At 38.9% G+C, this 22069-nt stretch overlaps 1 protein-coding gene across 5 annotated transcripts in view; it reads left to right on the top strand.

Annotated features, from left to right (window-relative positions):
- Window positions 1-3608: 3608 nt before the first annotated feature.
- The window catches only part of LOC124622562 (homeodomain-interacting protein kinase 2-like), a 210431-nt gene continuing 191970 nt past the window's right edge, over window positions 3609-22069 (top strand). For all 5 annotated transcript variants that reach the window (XM_047148304.1, XM_047148306.1, XM_047148305.1 and 2 more), the window contains exons 1-2: window positions 3609-3647; window positions 6460-6732. The gene's annotated coding sequence lies outside the window, so the exon portion shown is untranslated. The remainder of the gene's footprint in view (window positions 3648-6459; window positions 6733-22069) is intronic.

The following is a 22069-nucleotide window of genomic DNA, read 5'->3' as shown; positions in this document are numbered from 1 at the left end:
TCATCATGAGAAGAAACACATGCAAACACGAATGGAAACCATCTGGTTCATCAACACCAACCAAGTACAAACTTAAATGGTCCTTGAGACAGTAACAGACTAAAGAAAATATTTATCTTTTATTATCGTAGAACAGTCTTTCAGCGCGAAGTCCCAGTTCGGAGGACTTCACTGATAAACTGTGCGGGAGCAGTCAACACAGACAAAGAATAATTTTTTGATAAGGAACTTTTTTAAGCCGCAATTACGTATATGAGACGCTAATAAGGTTCTTAGAATGAATAATGATAGTTATATGTAATTTAACTTTCATTAAAGGCATGTTCGAATAAATTTAAACTAGTGTGTGAACAGTCTTCCCTGAGACTCATTAGATGCTTAGTACCTGCAATGACGATCCATCTATGCCGAGCTTGACAGGATTCTGTCATGCTGTTACACGCATCACAGATTCGAGCTATATGCTCCGCTTTTATGGCAATTAGAGAAATTTACGCAACGGTTTTAACATGCATCCAAATAAAAACCGAGACGTTAAGTCAGGGAAACACGCTGGTCAGGCAACATATGAGACCCGACCAATCCAGTTCAAAGCCAAGAATTAGCTAAGACTACATCATTCTGAAACCAGAGGCAGCCGCTGAGTAGGTACAGCAGTTCTGTAAGTGTGGTATGCGGACACTTATCATTAACTGCTCCACTTAAACGTACTCGTAGATGTTCCGGTCTTAGGTGATGATTAGCAATCATTCCAGCTCAAATGTTTACGCTAAACCTTCGTTGATGAGATCTAAGACACATCAGAGCCCCAGACGAAGTTGTTTGGTCTATTGGCTGGCATGTTGCCCCGCATACCAAATAACGCGTACATCTCTATCCTCAATCTCGTGTGCTCCCCGTTGGCAACGAGCTTCCCATTTCTCGAATTCGTCAAACAAGTGCAGCAAAGGCACTGTGTTGTATGCTTGTGTGTCTCCTGTTCGGAAACCGTTTCTCACAGACATTAATAGCGACTCCGTGGGCGCGCTTAAAGAGTTCGTAGTCAATGCTGAATCCAGAACATCAAGTGCAGACAACAGCTAATCATGCAAAATAAGGGATTAGAGACGGAATAACCACCGGTGCTATTTAAAACTTCTTAATTTTTTTAGTAAAACCTCACAAAGAAGTAATAAAAATGGAGGCCCATACTGCCGAGATGGCATGGATTTTACATCTGTTGGTCCTTTTATACACATACCTTTGCTAGCCAGCAGTTTTGATCACAGTTTTCGCGCTGTGTGTGAGAATTTTCCACTGTAAACATTGAAAATTTGTTTGGAAAGCTTTCGAATGTTGTTAAAATAGTATATAATTCTATTGATAATAATAATAATAATAATAATAATCTCGTGTGACTTAGCGGCCTGTTACAAGTTCTTTCAGTTGGACTCCACTTCGGCGACTTGATATTGCTAACCTATCCCAGTAATCCTTCAGGCAAAAGGGCACCTTCTGTTTAATGTGGAATCCGAACCATGTGTTGTTCATAGCAAATCTTCACTTCACTGAGAGGTGAAGGCTGCCTCAAAGCCAAAGCGAATATTCCGTGATCCGACTTCGGATTACAAACACGCGCTTTACCACTAAAACATCAGAACAGACGACAGTGAAAAAGAGGTACTTACTTCGATATCCGATTATATAAAGTAGTGACGAGTTTTAGTCATGCAGCGAAATGCTTGGCCCATTGCGTACTATCTTATATATCTGTGCAGACAAATAATGATAGTTAACGTTGCTCCCGGTGTCAGAAATATGAAACAAACTCGCTTTCTCTGACCTTCTACCATTATTATCGTTACTTTTGATAAATTTTATGTAAACTATTCTCTTCGTTTGACCTTTCGCTCAGCCTTACGAGCGCTCCTACTCAATGTGAAGCATTTAACATAAAATTGACAGCAAACAGAAACTGAAATCGTATCTGCTTGAAAACATCCACTTCATAGAAAGATTACTGAATGTGTAATAATATGGTCTGCATGTGTGACAGAGAGAAAATATATATGCAAGAAAGAAATAGTTGAAGACAATATGTAAAAAGCCGGCATTTTTAGTATTTTTCGCTGAGAAAGTGTACTTCAATATTTTAAAACTGGCTTGTTCTTCGTCATAGTGAGAGGCAGCAACAGTTATTCATGGAAAATGCAGGTATCTATTTTTGATTCATTTGTTTTATAACAACGAATTCGAATAGCGTATTTTTGGGGAGGGTTCTGCTAATCTTCATCTTGACTGGCCATGAATGAAGAAGATGGTATTTGCGTAATGTCCCTCCACATATCAGTTTATCCCCTAACACAACATCTCATTCGTTGTTACATTTCCCCCTACACAGAATGCACTGAACCAAATTTTAGAAACAGTAATAACTGTACTATAACAGTACCAATAGCCTTCCAGCAACACTAAATTACTTACTAGGTACACTGTACTCGCTGCGAAATAATTATTCTTTTCCATCACGGTGGTAAGCTGCACGTAACCAGGAAAATTTGTGCTGTATGTTGAAGAGGATGACAGTTTTACATTCTTATTACAGCCTGAAGCGAGAAAACTTAAAACACAGTTCCATATGAAATTGGCAACACGTGCGCTATAGTATCTACGAGGCCAAATCTTGGCTCATATGAAGTAATAGTCCTGTTTCCACGAAGGACAGCATTTTTTACAAATCATCGGCCGACAAATTTCAGTGAGCGTCATAAATAACGGGGGGCAACATGTAGGAATCTGTGGCCCGTTCAATTTTTTCAGTAGAAAAGCGAAAAATCAAGTTTTTTTGTGAATGCATCGAGTAAAACAGCGCATTGTAAATTTGCATATAGTAGGCTACTGAGCAAAACAATTTCGCTGGTTAATCGCATATGCTCTATATTTTTTCAGTGATCGGATGTGTGTTCGTTATTCTATAAGCAATAACGAAGAAACAAATTTCAAGTGAGTGACAAACAATTTCATCTTCGTCGCTCAAAATCTCGTACGTCATTTAATAAATCCAGCGAAATTCTACTACACTGCATGACAAAATAATGAAAAAATCGTGATTCAGTGACTCCGTGTTGCAACAACATTTTCTGCATTGACGTCACCTGAGAGAAACTTAAAGAGACAATTATGAAATATCGTTCACATGATGCAGATACAAAATACGGAACGATCTGCAAGACTAGCATGGAAATTACCGCGAATAACATTATCATATCAACGCAATGCTTCATGAGGTAAAATAACCAAAACTCACTTTGTTACAAATCATTTTGATCACAAATACCATACTTATAAGTCTCGAACGGTGGGTAAAATTTGTTTATAATTGCCACGCAGTTAATGACAAATATTGGTGGAAGATGGCGCTGTGCGTGGTAGCAAGGGGTTCCGTCGGAAACGTGATCTGTTTCCCAGGTAGTTTAGTCTCTCTGGTAAATACAAGAGATAAATTTGCAATAAATGTATTTGTTTACTTTTTGTAGCTCATTTTTTTTATTTATACTTGAGAGTTATAACTGATTACCAAAAATGTTATACCTGGATTTCGACGACCTCCTACGATACCTCAGTTACATCTCCGTTGCTCACGTATGTGTGTGGTGCTTGTGTTGGAGGTAGTGATGGGCTAAACTGCGATTTTCCGATATCAGTGATTTCTGTGAATGCTACTTTTCAGTATCTGTTATTCTTAACTGTGATTTGTCGCAGTTAAGAGTCGCAGTTAAGGAACCTAAGTCGCGTATCCCTCCGCCACTGCTACTTCTGCTACTTCCGCGATTTCTGCGACTTCTGCTATTTCTGCGATTTCTGCTACTTCTGCGATTTCTGTGACTTCTGCGATTTCTGTGACTTCTGCTACTTCTGCGATTTCTGTGACTCCTGCGATTGCTGCGACGTACCACCGTATGAAAAAGTTACATCTGTCCACACAGAAAATTGCATCTCAACAAACCTGTCATTGGTAAGTATGTTTTACGTTTATTCTTCCGTTGGCTTTAATTTTGTATTAAAGAAACAACTGTGAAAATATTAATAGTGTAATTAATATGTAAGTAGCCGCACAGTACCGTAATAGTTCGTGTTTAGAAAATGAATTCTAACATATTGTTATGTTCATAGGTACCTGAACTACATTTCAGTCACTCAGCAAAGTGATAATTCAAAATATCATTGTCAACAGATCTGAAGAAATTGCCAGTCTTTAGACCGTTTTCGTCAGACGACAGGTTAGTTTCTAAGCGTTTTGATGGACTTAATTACTTCAGTGAGATCGTTCTTGCGAATGTGATATAGCAAATATTAGCAAATGTGATATAGCAAATATTAGCAATCTACTCTGTCAATTATATTGCTAGTAATTAGTGACAGCAAAAATTGTTTAATAATCCTTGTGTTTTTGCAGACGCAGTTCTGACTGATTACTGGTTGCTGTACATATCTATCCACATCAAGGCTGTTGAGAGAGACTCGTGAAGATTCAAGACAGCTCTTAGAGGATTTGCAGTTTAAAAGTGAAATAATTATGAAATAAGTGTATGACTGATTAAAGTGTTTTATTGAAGTTGTTGTGCGATTTTAAAGGAATAATAAATGTTAAATACATTGAGTGAATAATAAAAATCTCATTTTCCACATGTTAAGCCGTCCTGTACCCGTAATTTTCCGCCACTTATTTATTGGTAAACACTTGTTGGAGAGTGACATGCCGCCCCCCCCCCCCCCCCCTTTCTCCACAATCTTGGTGTGACACTGACCTGTAGCATATCCCGAAGTCTACAATATGCATTTTGAGGCTGTTGATATGAAAGTGGGAAGTACAGATCTTCCAGTTAAATCAGGAATAGCTTAGTGCATTACTTGAAAGTGACACAGGAAAAGCTTACTTATGTAGGTGGTAGTAGTGTCGGCAAAAAGTTCTTGTGTGTGAAGTTGCCATGTAGAACACCAGGTGTAAAACTTTTCTCCCGAGTCTTGAACTGTGAGGCATTCATATGACTGTTTTCATTTCTCTACACTTATACAGATGTCTGAGTTCTGCTGTGTTAACATTGCAAAGTCCTGTAGGCATGTGGAGTATTAACCAAAACTGTCATATTGGAAGCAGAATCAAACACATTTGTTAAGTTACTTGATATTTTCACGAGAAAAAGGCAGTGTCGCTCCTTATTAATATAATACATTCAGAGTCACAGCAGTATTTGACCAACCATAACTGATGCTGAATGTGCATGTCGTCATATAATATGAAGAGCTTATTTCAATAGTGGTACAAGTCCATTACCTACACTTTTCTGTCTATAATGCTTCTGAAATTAGTGATCCAAACAAACATAAATAAAGGCTCATCTCTAGCAAGAAGCCATATGGTGAATATTTCTGGTATCTCAACTGCAGATTTTTCAGCACTCATTTAACTTTACGACTCTATATCTCAAAATTAACAAAAATGGACTTGTACCACTATTGAAATAAACCCTTCACATGCACACACAGCACATCGATCTCGTGAGGCACAAGGCTCTCATAACGTACATACGTCGGTCAACAGATGACACTAGGAGAAGTATGTTAACTGCGCTTTTTAGTTGCTACTTGCGACTCTTAGTTGCGATTTGTCACAGAAATCGCAGATTGACTCGGTAGCGAATAGCGTAGTATGAACTTTGCTCAACAGATAGCAGTGCTAACTGCGCTTTTTAGTTGCTACTTGCGACTCTTAGTTGCGACTTGTCACGGAAATCGCAGTTAGACTCCATAGCGTATCGCAGAGATGGACGTAGTACGAACTTTGACCCACAGATGGCACTGTTAACCGCGCTTTTTAGTTGCTACTTGCGACTCTTAGTTGCGACTTGTCACGGAAATCGGTTAGACTCCATAGCGTACCGCAGAGATGGACGTAGTACGAACTTTGACCCACAGATGGCACTGTTAACCGCGCTTTCTAGTTGCTACTTGCGACTCTTAGTTGCGACTTGTCACGGAAATCGCAGTTAGACTCCATAGCGTATCGCAGAGATGGACGTAGTACGAACTTTGACCCACAGATGGCACTGTTAACCGCGCTTTTTAGTTGCTACTTGCGACTCTTAGTTGCGACTTGTCACGGAAATCGCAGTTAGACTCCATAGCGTACCGCAGAGATGGACGTAGTACGAACTTCGGCCAACAGATGCCACTGTTAACCGCGCTTTTTAGTTGCTACTTGCGACTCTTAGTTGCGACTTGTCACTGAAATCGCAGAAAGCAGTGCTAAATTCGACCAATAGATGGCTCACGTCTTTGAATGTGAAATACTACTTGCGACTGCTAACTGTGACTGAAATCGCAGTTAGATTCTGTAAAGTTGCTACTGTGATATCTGTGACTTCTCAGTCACTGTGATTTCTAACAGATACGCGATTTCCTGCCCACCACTAGTTGGAGGTGTGTGGTGCAAAGGCATGAAGTGAAGCTCAAGAAAGTTTGGGTAAATGTCTTATTTACCCAATGAAAGGATATTTAGTGTTTCCAATGTGTACCTATGATTAATGTGCGTTATAGTGCATGGCTTCGGAGGTTAATGTAGTGTGATTGTGGAGGACAGTATCCCGAAACGCCGTCAGTAGACCCAAGATGGCTGAATTTTGAAGGACCCTTTGTTCCGGATGTTGTCAGTATGAAAGTTGAGTCCCTCGTGACGGAACGGGCGAGTGAGAGGTAAAAATATTTATTAAGAGACAGTATATATCCATAATATCCATAGATTATAATGCTGTCATAAAGCAGCGTATGTCATTGCGCTACAGCTGTTAGAAATGACACGAATGCCGCACGCAGTTATATACGTTGTTTATTTGTGAGTTTGTATGTATACATTGCACCTGTGAATGGATTGATAGTTCTAGGAATAGTGCGTGAAATAGTGCTACATAAATTGATCTGGCGACTAGAATGTGTTCGTAATGTACTTCGTTTGGATCTTGTTTAATAGTGAATTTTACACTCAGCTCATTGAGCCTTGGTCTGAATTGGTCCCTAATTCTTATGTCACCCTTGACACTGGTTTTTTCCTCCCTCCCCCAACCTTCTATTGAACATGTATAACGTTGTTACAGTGAATAGTGGTCATTTGGAGATGTGGAATACTACTTGTCACATTTGTTGGCATAACTGCTAGACCAGTAATAAACTTCATAAATAGTTACAATATTTTCTCGTGTTTAGTTGTTTACATGAATCACAGCTGAATCTGTCATACTCTCACAAAGCAGAGGATAGTTTTAGTGGCTTGTTCCATGAGCCATAATCACGTTGAAGAATTACCTGTTTGACAAACTGCCTATTGGCTTCTGTCTCGGGTTCTTCGGCCGACATTCATCTAATGAAGAACCCGAGACAGAAGCCAATAGGCAGTTTCTCAACAAGTGGCCACGAAAGCCTTAACAATTTTGAATTACCTGTTTGACAGTTTAAGTTAAGGCTATCATCAATCGAAAGATTGGTTTGAACACCAATGTTTTCCTGTTGGAAGTGGTACACATATGCCATTCTTTGTCCTCGGAACTGATAATATAGGGCCACCGACAGTTTGATGTTGAGTCTGAACCATAATGCAACGCATCATTTTTCGTATTAACAAATCCCCAGCCATTCATATTAAGATTCATGTGAATTGTCAGTGAGTAATATACTTCTGTGGACAGAATGCATTTCCTTCTTACCATCATTAAATGCTGTTGTATCTTTATACTTCACTCCATTTCAGGCCAAAGATTCAGTAGCTGATTTTATTATTGTATTAGTGGATGTCATTCCTCTCTAACTGCACTGCATAGCCTGGAATAGATTTTGTGTGGTAAATGTTGAAGATCAAGAACATCTGCACATGTCTACCACACTAACAAATGTTTATTGTTTTAGAAGATTGTGTGTGTGGGGGGGGGGGGGGGGAGGGGGGGGGCGCTTTGTAAATATTGAAATTGATGCATATGCACCCCCAAAATACAAACTCCTTGCAATTTGTGCATCCTAATAAGTTTTCGGCAGCAATTAGCACATTTTTCAAAAGTAACTACTAAATAGTAACTTATTTTTGTTTTTCGGATGTTGGCTTTATCCTGTATTATGATGATGTGTCTTATGACATGTGGGCAAATAGAAAGAGAACAGAACTTTGACAATATTTCGTTTGAACCTATATTATGTTTTGGAATGTACTGTAGTTTGACATACTGATCTGTAGCATATGCCAAGGATTATCTTACAATGGAAGGCGACTCTTGTCGTTTAGAGTTGGCAAAGCGGTATTTAATGCTGCAGTAGTTAGAACCTACCAATACTGAACATCGGCTGTGGACTTGCGACATAGTGTGTTGTTGTACGTAGTGCCAAAGGTGCAGAAACAGTGCTGCAAGAGGATACCGACAATTTTCATTTTACTTTTCTGTAATTTTTTCTGTATTGTACGTTGTGGTGAAAGTCCGGTTTCTAGTGTAATCTGAAATATAATTTGTGATGTATCAGTTTTGGTTGTGAGGTGGTGAAACCCACAAATATGGTTCGTGAGGATAACTGTAGATAGCCTAATTCTTGTCGTTAACCTTGATGGGGTCACAACAGAGTGGTGGTAGTGACAGTTTCAGCATTTCTGAAATTGTCATTTTGAATTTCTCATTTTAAAATAGGAAATGGTTTTTAATATATTGCATGGTTCTCTCTTCTGAACAGAATGGAGTTTTCTTCAAGTATGTCTTAGGTATACGATTCTTTGATTTTCTGCCTCATAAGTATAGAAACAATTTGTTTTCCTGGTCACTGTATACAATGTCATATTCATTGCAAGTAATTGTCTCAGTTGTCAGTTTCAGACTGACATCAAGGTAGGTGTTTTTTGTGATTTTTCTTGTGATCTTACAGTACTCGTTTGAGTGGAAAAGTACCTTGTTTTTGTTCCAGTCATTCTACAGCAAGTCGGATTCTTTATGAAGATTACTGTAATGACTATATTTATCCATATTCTTTTTATACTTATCACCAGATTTAGTTGTATTCTCAGAGATGACAAAGTTCTTTTGTGAAAAATACTGCATATTATGTTCAGTTTTTTAACGTTTCTGTTATTAATTCTGTTACCCTGTTATCAGCTGGAAGTTGTCAGAAGTATGTGGAATTTGGGATACAGTAAAGGTTCATTTACTCCAAATGTCATGACCAGAATGATCCATATTGTATTTCAAACGTTGGTATTTTTACCAATTAACTGAATGTTGTATAGTTGACAGGATGCTGTTAATACACACAATTACCAACATTCCTTAATGCTAAGATTACAACCCTGCAATTTGTACTGCAGAAGGTCCTTCATAAATATCACATTTTCTATTCAGTACAGGGTAGTGCAACATGACCTGTTGTTGATCCATCTTGTGTCAGTACACCCATTAAATGGTCATTGCCATCTGTGAAGTTACGTTCCTTTGATGTGTAATGTGAATGTATCCTACTTTTGATTCCATATTTAGCTGGGTCCATCCACCACTTCCAATAAAATTGTTATGAGGAAAGCCCTATTGTGTTCACACTGCCCTTGAGCTCAATCACCGTTGCACTTTGCTGTGTATATCTTTTAATTAAGACAGCTTGCCAAGTGCTCAAAGAATTTCACAGTTGTCATCTTCAATTCTTCTTCTGCAAGACTTAAAGAGTACAAAAGATTTGGGCAAGTCATTTTGTTTTCTTCTGTAATATAATAAAGCTATAGATAGTTGTAAGCAGCTAAACTTCACAGAATATTGGAATTGGGCCCTCTTAGCTACAAGGAGAATTATCTATATTGCTAAACAGTCAACCTGGTTCATGTTGAACAATTCCAGGTAAAGGTTGCCTTGCTTAACATTTTCCAGAGGCAGCAAAAATTTGATTGTCATTGTCTTGTATAATTATATTTGAGGCTTAACAATTTAAAATACTGTCACAATATACTCATTAAGAGATATAATCTAATATTAAAGGTGTCGTGTGACTAGGGTCTCCCGTCGGGTAGACCGTTCGCCATGTGCAAATATTTCGATTTGACGCCACTTTGACGAATTGCGCATTGATGGGGATGAAATGATGATGATTAGGAAAACGCAACACCCAGTCCCTGAGAGGAGAAAATCTCCGACCCAGCCAGGAATTGAACCAGGGCCCTTAGGATTGACAGTCCGTCGCGCTGACCATTCAGCTACCGGGGGCGGACATATTAAAGGTTGGGCACAATAAGACAAATATTAGTTGCAGTTAAAAACTATGTATATGTCCCAAGGAAGCAAATTACCCATATTATACTCATTTAGTATGTGAGAATGAGCAAACCTAATGACTTCCAATAAACTTTAAAAATAATTCCAAACATTTTCTAAACCTTTCATTGCTTACACGCTTAGCATCAAATGTTTATCACATTAACTATGTATTTATTAATCCAGAGTGTGACATTGTATTGTGTACAGCAGTTTGATTCTCTGAAAAGATTGGACATTTCGTGGTATAAATTAAATTCGAAGATGGTGTAGAGCACATTCTTATATTGAAGACACATTATATGTTTCGTGCAACCTGTTGTTGTTGTGGTCTTCAGTCCAGAGACTGGTGTGATGCAGCTCTCCATGCTACTCTATCCTGTGCATGGTTCTTCATTTCCCAGTACTTACTGTAACCTATATCCTTCTGAATCTGTTTAATGGATTCATCTCTTGGTCTCCCTCTGTGATTTTTACCCTCCATGCTGCCCTCCAATACTAAATTGGTGATCCCTTGATGCCTCAGAATGTGCCCTACCAACCAATCCCTTCATCTAGTCAAGTTGTGCCACAAATTTCTCTTCTCTCCAATTATATTCAGTACCTCCTCATTAGTTATTGCTCTACCCATTTAATCTTCAGCATTCTTCTGTAGCATCACATTTTGAAAGCTTCTATTCTCTTCTTGTCTAAACTATTGATCGTCCATGTTTCACTTCCATACATGGCTACACTTCAAAAAAATACTTTCAGAAACGACTTCCAGACTCTTAAATCTATACTCGATGTTAACAAATTTCTTCAGAAAAGCTTTCCTTGCCATTGCAGGCGACATTTTATATCCCCTCTACTTCGTCCATCATCAATTATTTTGCTCCCCAAATAGCAAAACTCTTTTACTACTTTAAGCATCTCATTTCCTAATCTAATTCCCACAGCATCACCCGATTTAATTTGACTAAATTCCATTATCTTCATTTTGCTTTTGTTGATGTTCATCTTATATCCTCCTTTCAAGATACTGGCCATTCCGTTCAGTTGCTCTTCCAGGTCCTTTGGTGTCCCTTACAGAATTACAATGTCATCGGCAAACCTCAAAGTTATTATTTCTTCTCCGTGGATTTTAATTCCTACTCCGAATTTTTCTTGTTTCATTTACTGCTTGCTCAATATACAGATTGAATAACATCGGGGAAAGGCTACAACCCTGTCTCACTTCCTTCCCAACCACTGCTTCCCTTTCATGCCCCTCGACTCTTTATAACTGCCATCTGGTTTCTGTACAAATTATAAATGGCCTTTCGCTCCCTGTATTTTACCCCTGCCACCTGCAGAATTTGATTGAGAGTATTCCAGTCAATATTGTCAAAAGCTTTCTCTAAGTCTACAAATGCTGGAAATGTAGGTTTGCCTTTCCTTAATCTATTTTCTAAGATAAGTCATAGGGTCTGTATTGCCTCACGTGTTACAGCATTTCTACGGAATCCAAACTGATCCTCCCCAAGGTCAGCTTCTACCAGTTTCTCTATTCGTCTGTAAAGAATTCGTGTTAGTATTTTGCAGCAGTGGCTTACTAAACGGATAGTTCAGAAATTTTTACATCTGTCAACACCTGCTTTCTTGGGGATTGGAATTATTATATTATTATTGAAGTCTGAGGGTATTTTGCCTGTCTCATACAGCTAGCTCACTAGACGGTAGGGTTTTGTTAGGCCTGGTTCTTCCAAGGCTGACAGTAGTTCTAATGGAATGTTGTCTACTCCCAGGGCCTTCTTTCGACTTTTGTCTTTCACTGCTCTGTCAAACTCTTCACGCAGTGTCATATCTCCTATTTCGTCTTCATCTACACTCTCTTCCATTTCTATAATGTTGTCCTCAAGAACATGGCCCTTGTATAGACCCTCTATGTCCTCCTTCCAGCTTTCTGCTTTCCCTTCTTTGCTTAGAACAGGGTTTCCATCTGAGCTCTTGATATTCATGCAAGTGGTTCTCTTTTCTCCAAAGGTCTCTTTAATTTTCCTGTATGCAGTATCTATCTTATCCCGAGTGATATGAACCTCTACATCCTTACATTTGTCCTCTAGTCATCCCTGCTTAGCCATTTTGCACTTCCTGTCGATCTCATTTTTGAGACATTTGTATTCCTTTTTGCCTGCTTCACTTGCTGCGTTTTTGTGTTTTCTCCTTTCATCAATTAAATTCAGTATCTCTTCTGTTACCCAAGGATTTCTACTAGCCCTTGTCTTTTTACCTACTTGATCCTGTGCTGCCTTCACTATTTCGTCTCTCAAAGCTACCCATTCTTCTTCTACTGTATTTCTTTCCCCCATTCTTGTCAGTGGTTCCATAATGCTCTTCTTGAAGCTCTCTACAACCTCTGGTTCTTTCAGTTTATGCAAGTCCCATCTCTTCAAATTCCCACCTTTTTGCAGTTTCTTCAGTTTTAATCTACAGTTCATAACCAAGAGATTGTGGTCAGAGTCCACATCTGCCCCTGGAAATGTATTACAATTTAAAACCTGGTTCCTGAATCTTTGTCTTACCATTATATAATCTATCAGATACCTTCTAGTATCTCCAGGCTTCTTCCATGTATACGACCTTCTTTCATGATTCTTGAACCACGTGTTAGCTATGGTTAAGTTATGCTCTGTGCAAAATTCTACCAGGTGGGTTCCTCTTTCAAATCTTCCCCCCAATCCATATTCACGTACTACATTTCCTTCTCTCCGTTTACCTACTATCGAATTTCAGTCACCCATGACTATTAAATTTTTGTCTCCCTTCACTACCTGAATAATTTCTTTTATCTCATCATACATTTGATCAATCTCTTTGTCATCTGCAGAGCTAGTAGGCATATAAACTTGTACTACTGTGTTAGGCGTGGGCTTCGTGTCTATCTTGGCCACAATAATGAGTTCACTATGCTGTTTGTAGTAGCTTACCCGCATTCCTATTTTCCTATTCATTATTAAACCTACTCCTGCATTACCCACATTTGATTTTGAATTCATAACCCTGTATTCACCTTACCAGAAGTCTTGTTCCTCCTGCCACTGAACTTCACTAACCTATACATTTCCCTTTTTAAATTTACACTCCGATCCGTAGAACGCCAGTTTTCTTTCTCCCGATAACAACATACTCCAGAGTAGTTCCCATCCGGAAATCCGAATGGGGGAATATTTTACCCAAGTGGACGCCATCATCATTTAACCCAGAATTTGTATTTATATGTGTGGTTTACCACAAGATACTGTTATGAGTTACTGTTGCAACTTCACACAGTAGACTGACTGACAGTTTTGTTACCAAAAGTGGAGTACTCCTGAGCATAAGTTTCTGCATTTAACTGTTTTAAAATTATTTGTGAATTTTTTCCTTCTTCTTCTGTTTGATGGATGTTAATGAAGTTGTAGTTCACACCACAGAGTTCTGTGGTGTTGTATAGATTTTAATTGACAGTCTTTGTACAGTCATGGGCATGACATGTGTTTTCACACATTTATAGCCATAGCAAATCCTGTGTTATGGTTACCATTATAATATTGAAGTGTATTATGATTTGCTGTTGGTAAGAACTAGTTATTTTACAGTACGACAGAGGTTATACGTGTGTCCACAAGATTACTGTTGGAGGCAGTCATGTTAACTATCTGTGTCTGTCATCTTAATTGGCTGCTACCATTGTGTCATTAATTTTTAACCACTTTCTGGAATGTATATCACACTGTCAGTTTGATCCAGAGTGTGGTGCTAGTTCCACGTTAGGTGCTCTCTCCCCCCTCCAACTCCTCTCTCTCTCTCTCTCTCTCTCTCTCTCTCTCTCTCTCTCTCTCTCTCTAACCCTCCAGCAGTAGAAGCACTACTACCAGTTATTATAAACCAACCATTACCTTGAGTAACAGTACCATTATTACTAATACTAAAATTAAAATTACAACCTACAAATACGTGAGAAACAACAAGAATAGAGGCAACTCCTTTCAGTTTATTTATTGCAGCACCTGCTCCAGTGCCACTCTCCTCTTCAGTGCTCAAAATGCTCTTGAATTCAGTGTTGCATGTCCTACACACACACACACACACACACACACACACACACACCATAGCGCTTACTACAGGCAGATGTGGCAGAATGATGCTATTGGCTGGACCATCACTTGGTACTCTTTGCCACTGCGCATCGCCTTACCAATCGCCTACTTATGTGCTTACTGCTGTAATGTTGCTCACAAAACATCCAAATGACTTAAGACTCACTGTTACCCACATTGGTGAGTACATGCCACATGAGTCACACGTTCCTGCTTAGTACCACAAGGAATCAAGATTTCTTAATGAATCTCAAAGAACCCTTGACTTTTGGGTGTGAATATGGTGTTTGGCTGACTTACTTGGCAACTGATGGATGTACATATCTCAGTAATTGATTGATTGTAGCAGTATGGGTAACATACAACAAAATAGGTTTTTGTTGTTGTTAGCATCTGCCATGTGACACCCATTGCTGAATGAAGGTCTTCTCAGGGCTTTTCCATGCATTCATTAATGTTCCCTCCATGTGTTTACTGGCAGCTACTTATCATCTATTAGGTTGTTGAGTCGTATTTGCTAACTTATTGGAGTCCAGTAAAGAACTATTCACCTAGCTACCTGTATCGCCAACCTCCATTTATTTTTCATTACAGTGATGATAAGGCCATCAACTCCAGCATGTTTCTAAGTTCATTTTGTTTGTTTTCCTCTCTCAGTAATCAAATGGGTTCAAATGGCTCTGAGCACTATGGGACTCAACATCTGAGGTCATCAGTCCCCTAGAACTTAGAACTACTTAAACCTAACTAACCTAAGGACATCGCACACATCCATGCCCGAGGCAGGATTCGAACCTGCGACCGTAGCGGTCGCACTCTCAGTAATCCCCAAATGCTCATCTCTGCATTGCTCTCTGCACAACCACTAGTTTTTGAATGGTTTGCACATTAAAAAATCAATATCTCAATGCTTTATGTCAGAACTTGTAACACACGCTGATTGTAAACTTGGTTTCAAGCACATTGGAAGCTTGGCTCAGAAAACCCTATTTAGTCTAGAAGTTATTTTCCCTTTCTGTCTATTTTTCTGCCCATTCAGTTGTGTCTGATCACCCTAGGCACAAAATTCATAAGCCACGTCTAAACTACACTGTCAGGTTGTTTAACCCTAGATTACTAAACCTTTGTAAAATTTGCAATTGCAGTTTGTACCGATTTGCAGTTCCTGTCAATTTGGTATTGTCAGTGTAGGGTGTAAAGCAGGACATTTTGTACTTGGGTGACATGCCATTGGAGACATTACAATTGTAATTAACTCATGCATAAACTATAAATTATGACAGCCTTTGAATAAAATGTGGATTAGTAAAATTTACTGTGGCTTAGCAACGCTGTAACATTTCAGCCCCTTTAGTTTTGTGTGTTTGTCATACGCTTTCTTCTTTTCTGCTTTCAAACTTCCTCTCTATGTTATTCCATTCATGATTGTTTAACTGCTTCAGAGATGGTGTGCCATGCTTAAAACAAAGTTGTTCAAATAAGTTTCTTTAACAATATTCTTTTTTCATTTTTCCCAGTTTAAGAATATGAAAAGTCGCATACGAAAGCTGAAAATAGTTCTGGTGCTGTAGTACCCATTACTTGACATATCTATCTACTTTGGATTTTTTTTTCACTCTTAATGAAACCAATGGAAGATATAGCGTTCAGTTGTAGATATATGTTTTTCTTGAGTATCGTAATGTAGGTGGGATGGTGGATGCCTTTCCGTGGGGCTGTTAATACAGTTTCTATTGCAATGTATCCAAGGTTGTTTCAGAATCTATGAATATCAGACAACGTGATTATTCATACTCATTCCTCTGTTCTGTAATTTTTTTTACGATTTGTAAATACTCTGTTGGGCTGTTTCCACTTCTAAAGTATGCGTGTTCCTCTGCTTAATTAAAGTTCTGTTTTGTGGGTTGCTGTAATTTTGGTGAATCACACACACGTTCCAAAGAAAAGACTGACTGGTGTATGTGTTTTTTATGGTTCCAGTTTTGAGAATATACCTCCATCTACAGTCAACAGTGTGGCTCGGTTAGATCTTGATACTGAAAATCAGTTGTAACCTATGATGTAATGATGTTATGGGATGTAATGTTATGTGTGCACCAACATAATGAGAACAAAACACTGACAATTTTTGTTTAGTGTCTGTTTTTTGTAGATTGTGCTGACACATATCTGTAGTGTAACCCAAGGTCAAGGTTAGGTTAAGTTGAAAGGTGTGATGTGAGTTCGCAAAGCAATACCAAAGGCTTCAGTTGATGCAACTATTTCACAAGTTCCATTTGTGTTACTTTGCTGCTAGTATTGACCGTTTCTGTTAAAATACCATCAGCTCCTCATACCTGGAATGGCTTCGTACATGTCATTGGGCATTACTGCCAGAATGTCATTATATACATTGTTGGTTGTGTCTGTGTCTGATTCATATTTTAAACTAGAGAAGCATTTAAATAAGTATTGGAATACATACAGACAACGTACATTGGTCCTAACGAATGAGACGGGTGAAGTTGTACCGCCAGAAGAGCAAGCAACCCTATTTAAAAAACATTTTGAAAACCTATTGAATCCCGACAACCCACCAGTAGGGACAACACAGACGGATGCCCGTTTTGACAGAGTTGAAGTCCCTGAACCATCTGAGGAAGAAATCAGTGTTGCCCTAAAAGCACTCAAGAACAACAAGGCTCCAGGAGGTAGTGGTATCACAGCTGAGATGCTTCGCTTGGGAGGGGAAACACTGGTGGGTGCTTTGAAACGATTAATTTCTACCATCTGGGAAGCAGAAGTTATTCCTGAGGAATGGAAGGGAGCAATCATATGTCCCATATTCAAGAAGGGAGATGCTACTCATGTATCCAACTACCGAGGGATTTCGTTACTTGAAATTGGCTACAAAGTTTTTACAACACTGCTACTAAACCGCATGAAACCACTGGCTGAAGGAATTGTAGGGACCTATCAATGTGGGTTCGTTGCTGGACGATCGACAATTGATCACATATTTACTCTGAGGCAGTTGATAGAAAAATTCTACGAATTCAATAAGGATCTACACCTCATCTTCATCGATTTTCGACAAGCTTATGACAGCATTGACCGCGCCACGTTATGGGAAACGTTAGAGGAACTTGGCATCCCATCAAAATACATCCGCTTAATTGCTGCTTGCTACTCTCAGTCTACGGCCCAAGTGCGGTTTGGTAATCAACTATCACCATCATTCAGTATACAAAATGGATTGAGACAAGGAGATCCATTGGCGCCAATATTATTCAATTTGGCCCTGGAAAAAGTAAGCCGTGACACTTGTCGAACCAGAGAGATGGAGATGGTGGGAGCAGACACAATCTTGGCATTTGCTGATGATGTTGTGATCCTTGGCGACACTCTAGAGCAAGTACGCAGGGATACTTCCCGATTCCTCCACAATGCAGAGAAAATTGGGCTGGTGGTGAACGAGGAAAAAACTAAATATCTTGTTGTATCACGCCGCCGAGATCTCCCTCCTTCCATTGATGTCGACAGGCATACCTTCGAACGAGTTGAAGAGTTCAAGTACCTGGGCTCCATACTAACAAATAGAAGTGAAGTAACGAAAGAAGTACAGCAACGTATAACAAATGCTAATCGCATGTTCTTTAGCCTGAACAATCTTTTCAGATCTCGGCTGATATCGCAGAAGAACAAGATCCACCTATACACGACACTGGTGAGACCAGTACTTTTATACGGCTGTGAAACTTGGGCAACATCAGCAACAGCAGAAGAAGCAATATGTGCATTTGAAAGGAAGGTACTTCGGAAGATATATGGACCCATCTACAATGCCATGGAAGGTAAATGGGAACGAAGAAAAAAAGAAGATTTATACCAGCGGTATGGAAAGCCACACATTGGACGAATATTGGCGCAGAAGAGACTCCAATGGTTTGGCCACATCCTACGGGCAGACGGATCCCTTCCAAACAGAGTCCTCCACTCTCAACCCACAGGAAAACGCCCTAGAGGACGCCCAAGAACTCGATGGAAGGATAGGATAACAACGATCCTGAAAGAAGTGGAACCAGCAGCCGTGGAGGAGGACGCCAACGACCGGATGAGATGGACTGCCATCTGCAACAGCTCCCTCCTCTCGTGTAATTGACAGACACTGCGTGTGTGTTTTTTTTTTTGTCTTTTGTTTCTGTAATGTATCCCTCTTGCCTTTTAAACCTTTGATTGAATGCCCTGTTTATTTTTTCGTTTCTCTTTAAGCTGTAATGTACATATGTAACTTTTACTACTGTATAGAGTACTTTTGTAAGTCTTTTTGTCTTTACCTTTCCTTTTGTTCTTCTTGCTGTAGGCCTTAAAGGCCCGATAAGGCAATATATGATGATGATGATGATGATTGGAATACTTCATAATTTTTTGTCACTGAGCTGCCTGCCATCTTAACTGAGGAAATGTGTTTGCACAACGGAAGTTTGTTTCATCTCCTTCATACCCTTATTCCTGTGTTTCTTTTATAAAATTTTCATTGTATTTTCTCAAAGTCTTTTTGATGAAATTTTTAATAGTTCTGTTTAATTAAGCAGCCTCTATAAAGTTACAGGAACGTTTGATAAGAGTTTGTTAGCTTTGAGCATGATCATAGGAAACGTGTGACAAACACTGTAAACAGTATGGCGACAATAATGAGATGCTATTTTTTTCATTTTTTCAAATGGACTAAGCTATAGATCAGTCTGTTACAACCAGGTATTTGTATCTTAGTATCATTCATTACTTTGCCAACTCCAACCAAACTGCCACCTTCAAACTTAACATATACATTGAGCAAAGTTACAGATCAGTCTTGTAACCACAACCAAGTTTTTTCATGTCACATTTGCTTTTTTCCCCACCCTTACTGGCTTTGCCAACTACCAGAAAAGTATATTCATATGTTCACCAAAAGGTGGTGCGACAGCAGTCATTAACATTACGTCACTGGCCAAAGCTGACAACTCACATTGAACGTTCGTCTTGACCCCATGTTGCTGGTATTGTTATTGTGAAGTTATCTACTTCTCTTTAACAGCTGTCTTGTTCCATTTGAAATAGTCTTTACTTTTGCTTTTTCGTACCTTTAGGTGTTTTACTGCTTGCCTAAGTTCCTTTCATATATAATTTCACCTTTGTCTGTGTGTGTACCCTCTACATTCTGTAAGACTTCCAGCACTGTCTTCTTATTCTTTATTAAATTATCGTAATCTGCACTTGGCTGATGAGTATACTTCTTTCTAGTTTCATCTGTTGTTGCCTCTTTATCTTGTGGCTATATGGCCACTATGAATTCAAACGTGGTTTAAGACTTTTACGTCTTGTACTTGTGAACCTTGCAAGAAAATGTCATTGTGGAAATATCCCCCAAGTTGTGATTAAGCCGTGTCTCTGCAGTATCCTTCCGTCCAGGATTGCTGGTCTTGCAAGGTTCACAAGAGGGCTTCTGTGAAGTTCGGAAGGCAGGAGCGAGATACTGGTGGTAGTAACGCTGTGAGGACTGATTGTGAGTCGTGCTTGGGTAGTTCAGTCGGTAGAGCACTTACCTGCAAAAGGCAGAGGTCCCAAGTTCGAGTCTCAGTCTGGCACACAGTTTTAATCTGCCAGGAAGTTTCACATCAGCGAATACTCCACTGAAAAGTGAAAATATCATTCTGGAATCACTTGATATAGTTTGGGACAGGAAAATTTCCTGTAATGGGTTAAATGGAAAAATAGTGCAAAGTCTGTGATTTTTAGTGTTATAACGCGAAATTGATGGTTTTTACGAATTTTGAAATTGGCATTTTCTGTTGTGTATCTGAGGGTGGCTGTTTATTAATATTGGTAACTTACGGTTATTGATTGCTGAAATTGGATTTTTACTCCTTTTTTCTCAACACTAAGATTTGTGCATAATCATAAAGTGACAGGAGGTTTCTCGCGTAAAGAACCATTGGTCTAGATGTGACCTGAAACGAAAACACCCTACGTCTGACGGAATCCAGTCCAGGAACAACCAATTCCATTCCAGTAATAGTTCGAGATGTCATTTCTCCACAATTTTATACAAACTATCATACAAAAAGCTACACCTTTGTGAGGTTTTTAATGAAATGCTTCAATTAAACTATGTATTTGAAGACACTAGTATAACTATGAAAAACACTGTAAACCTCAATCAAAATAACAAAGTTGGGGCGGGAGAGCGATGTGGCCGGTTCACATCTGTCTGCGCACACAATATGGCTGTGGCAGTAGCAGCTGGGCGTTTTCGTTTTGGGTACAGTCACACGCTGACCGTTAATGTGCAGTACTGAATTTACTTAGCACGATGGTAATAGTCGTATTACTTGTCTGCACACTTTTTTTTCACAGCTAGATTAGGACATTATGATGCGTAAATACACACACACACACACACACACACACACACACACACACAGGAACAATGCGAGGAATGAAAAGGAGTAAAGTTGTCTAATGAGCGGCCGCAAACATAGTCTGCAACTGACAGGAGCAGTTAGCATTTGAGGTAGCAGAGCGGTATGGTAACAGTGATAGGTTAGAAATCATAACCAAGCTAATTTCCTGATTGGTTGATTGGCTGTTGCTTTGGTAGGTGGCCTGTAAACAACTAGCTGTCAGTCACTTTGTAATGTTGATCGAGGCATAATTGCTTTTAATGTAACCAAGGTTCACAGTCTGTGCAACAGATTACACAGTAACCACAAATTTCATTCACAAGACATTATTATTAATGTTGAGTAAATATTGAAGTAAACATGTTCAGTTTTACCACCAAAAACACATTTGCTTGACGTCAGTTTTCTAGTGCTGTTATTGGCTGATAGCAGCAAACTGAGTGGGCGCCATGTGATTTACATGTTGCTGAAACTAATGTGCCATACTTGGTGACGTTTATACTTGCGTACCACAAAAATATGCAGTTTAACTGTTGCAGCACATTAAAGATATACCCAGACTGTGAAGTTTTTAGTAAAATTTGTTGCACAGAAATATCGAAAAATGTGATGCCACCGGCTAAAACTGTTACCTGTCTTTGAAGCAAATATTATTTCATTATTGCGAGAAAATGTTTTCACTATTAAACCACCAAACATTTGAGAAATATGAAATTACGAATACTGTGTATGAAGACATGGATTCCTTACTGTGCTGTCAGACAGCAGCAAGCAGTCTGTGGTGAATTCAGTGTAGATTTTTTAAAGGATTCTGACAGGGAAAGTGATCTGTAAAACACTTGCATGCTACAATTTAATCTCAATAATTAACTTTGCAATGCGGGTGGATAAAAACAGTAGGACCCTAATTGATAATGTTTTCTTAGATGAAGTTCAGAGCAAGAAAATGTGTGTTTGTCCAATCGTAAACACCTCTTCTGATCATATTGCACAGTAAGTTATGCTAAATAACATGAGCTTTACAATATGGATATTTCTGCAATCAGTTAGTTTAATTAATGACTCGAGGACATATGTTTTTAAGAATAGTTTACAAGAGATGAGTGGGGACAAAATTTGTAATCAATAAAATGCTAACATAAGATTTAATTTAGGGAATAAAGTATTTTGTGAAATGAAAAGGCAAATGTATGTGTTGCCAAGGATAATTGTGTTTGACGTATCTCTTGCATGGGGTAACTGAATT

The sequence above is a fragment of the Schistocerca americana genome, chromosome 7 (genome assembly GCF_021461395.2).
Source record: "Schistocerca americana isolate TAMUIC-IGC-003095 chromosome 7, iqSchAmer2.1, whole genome shotgun sequence".
Lineage (NCBI taxonomy): Eukaryota > Metazoa > Arthropoda > Insecta > Orthoptera > Acrididae > Schistocerca > Schistocerca americana.
Note: the sequence above shows the minus strand (reverse complement) of the source record. Positions and strands in the feature narration are given on the sequence as shown.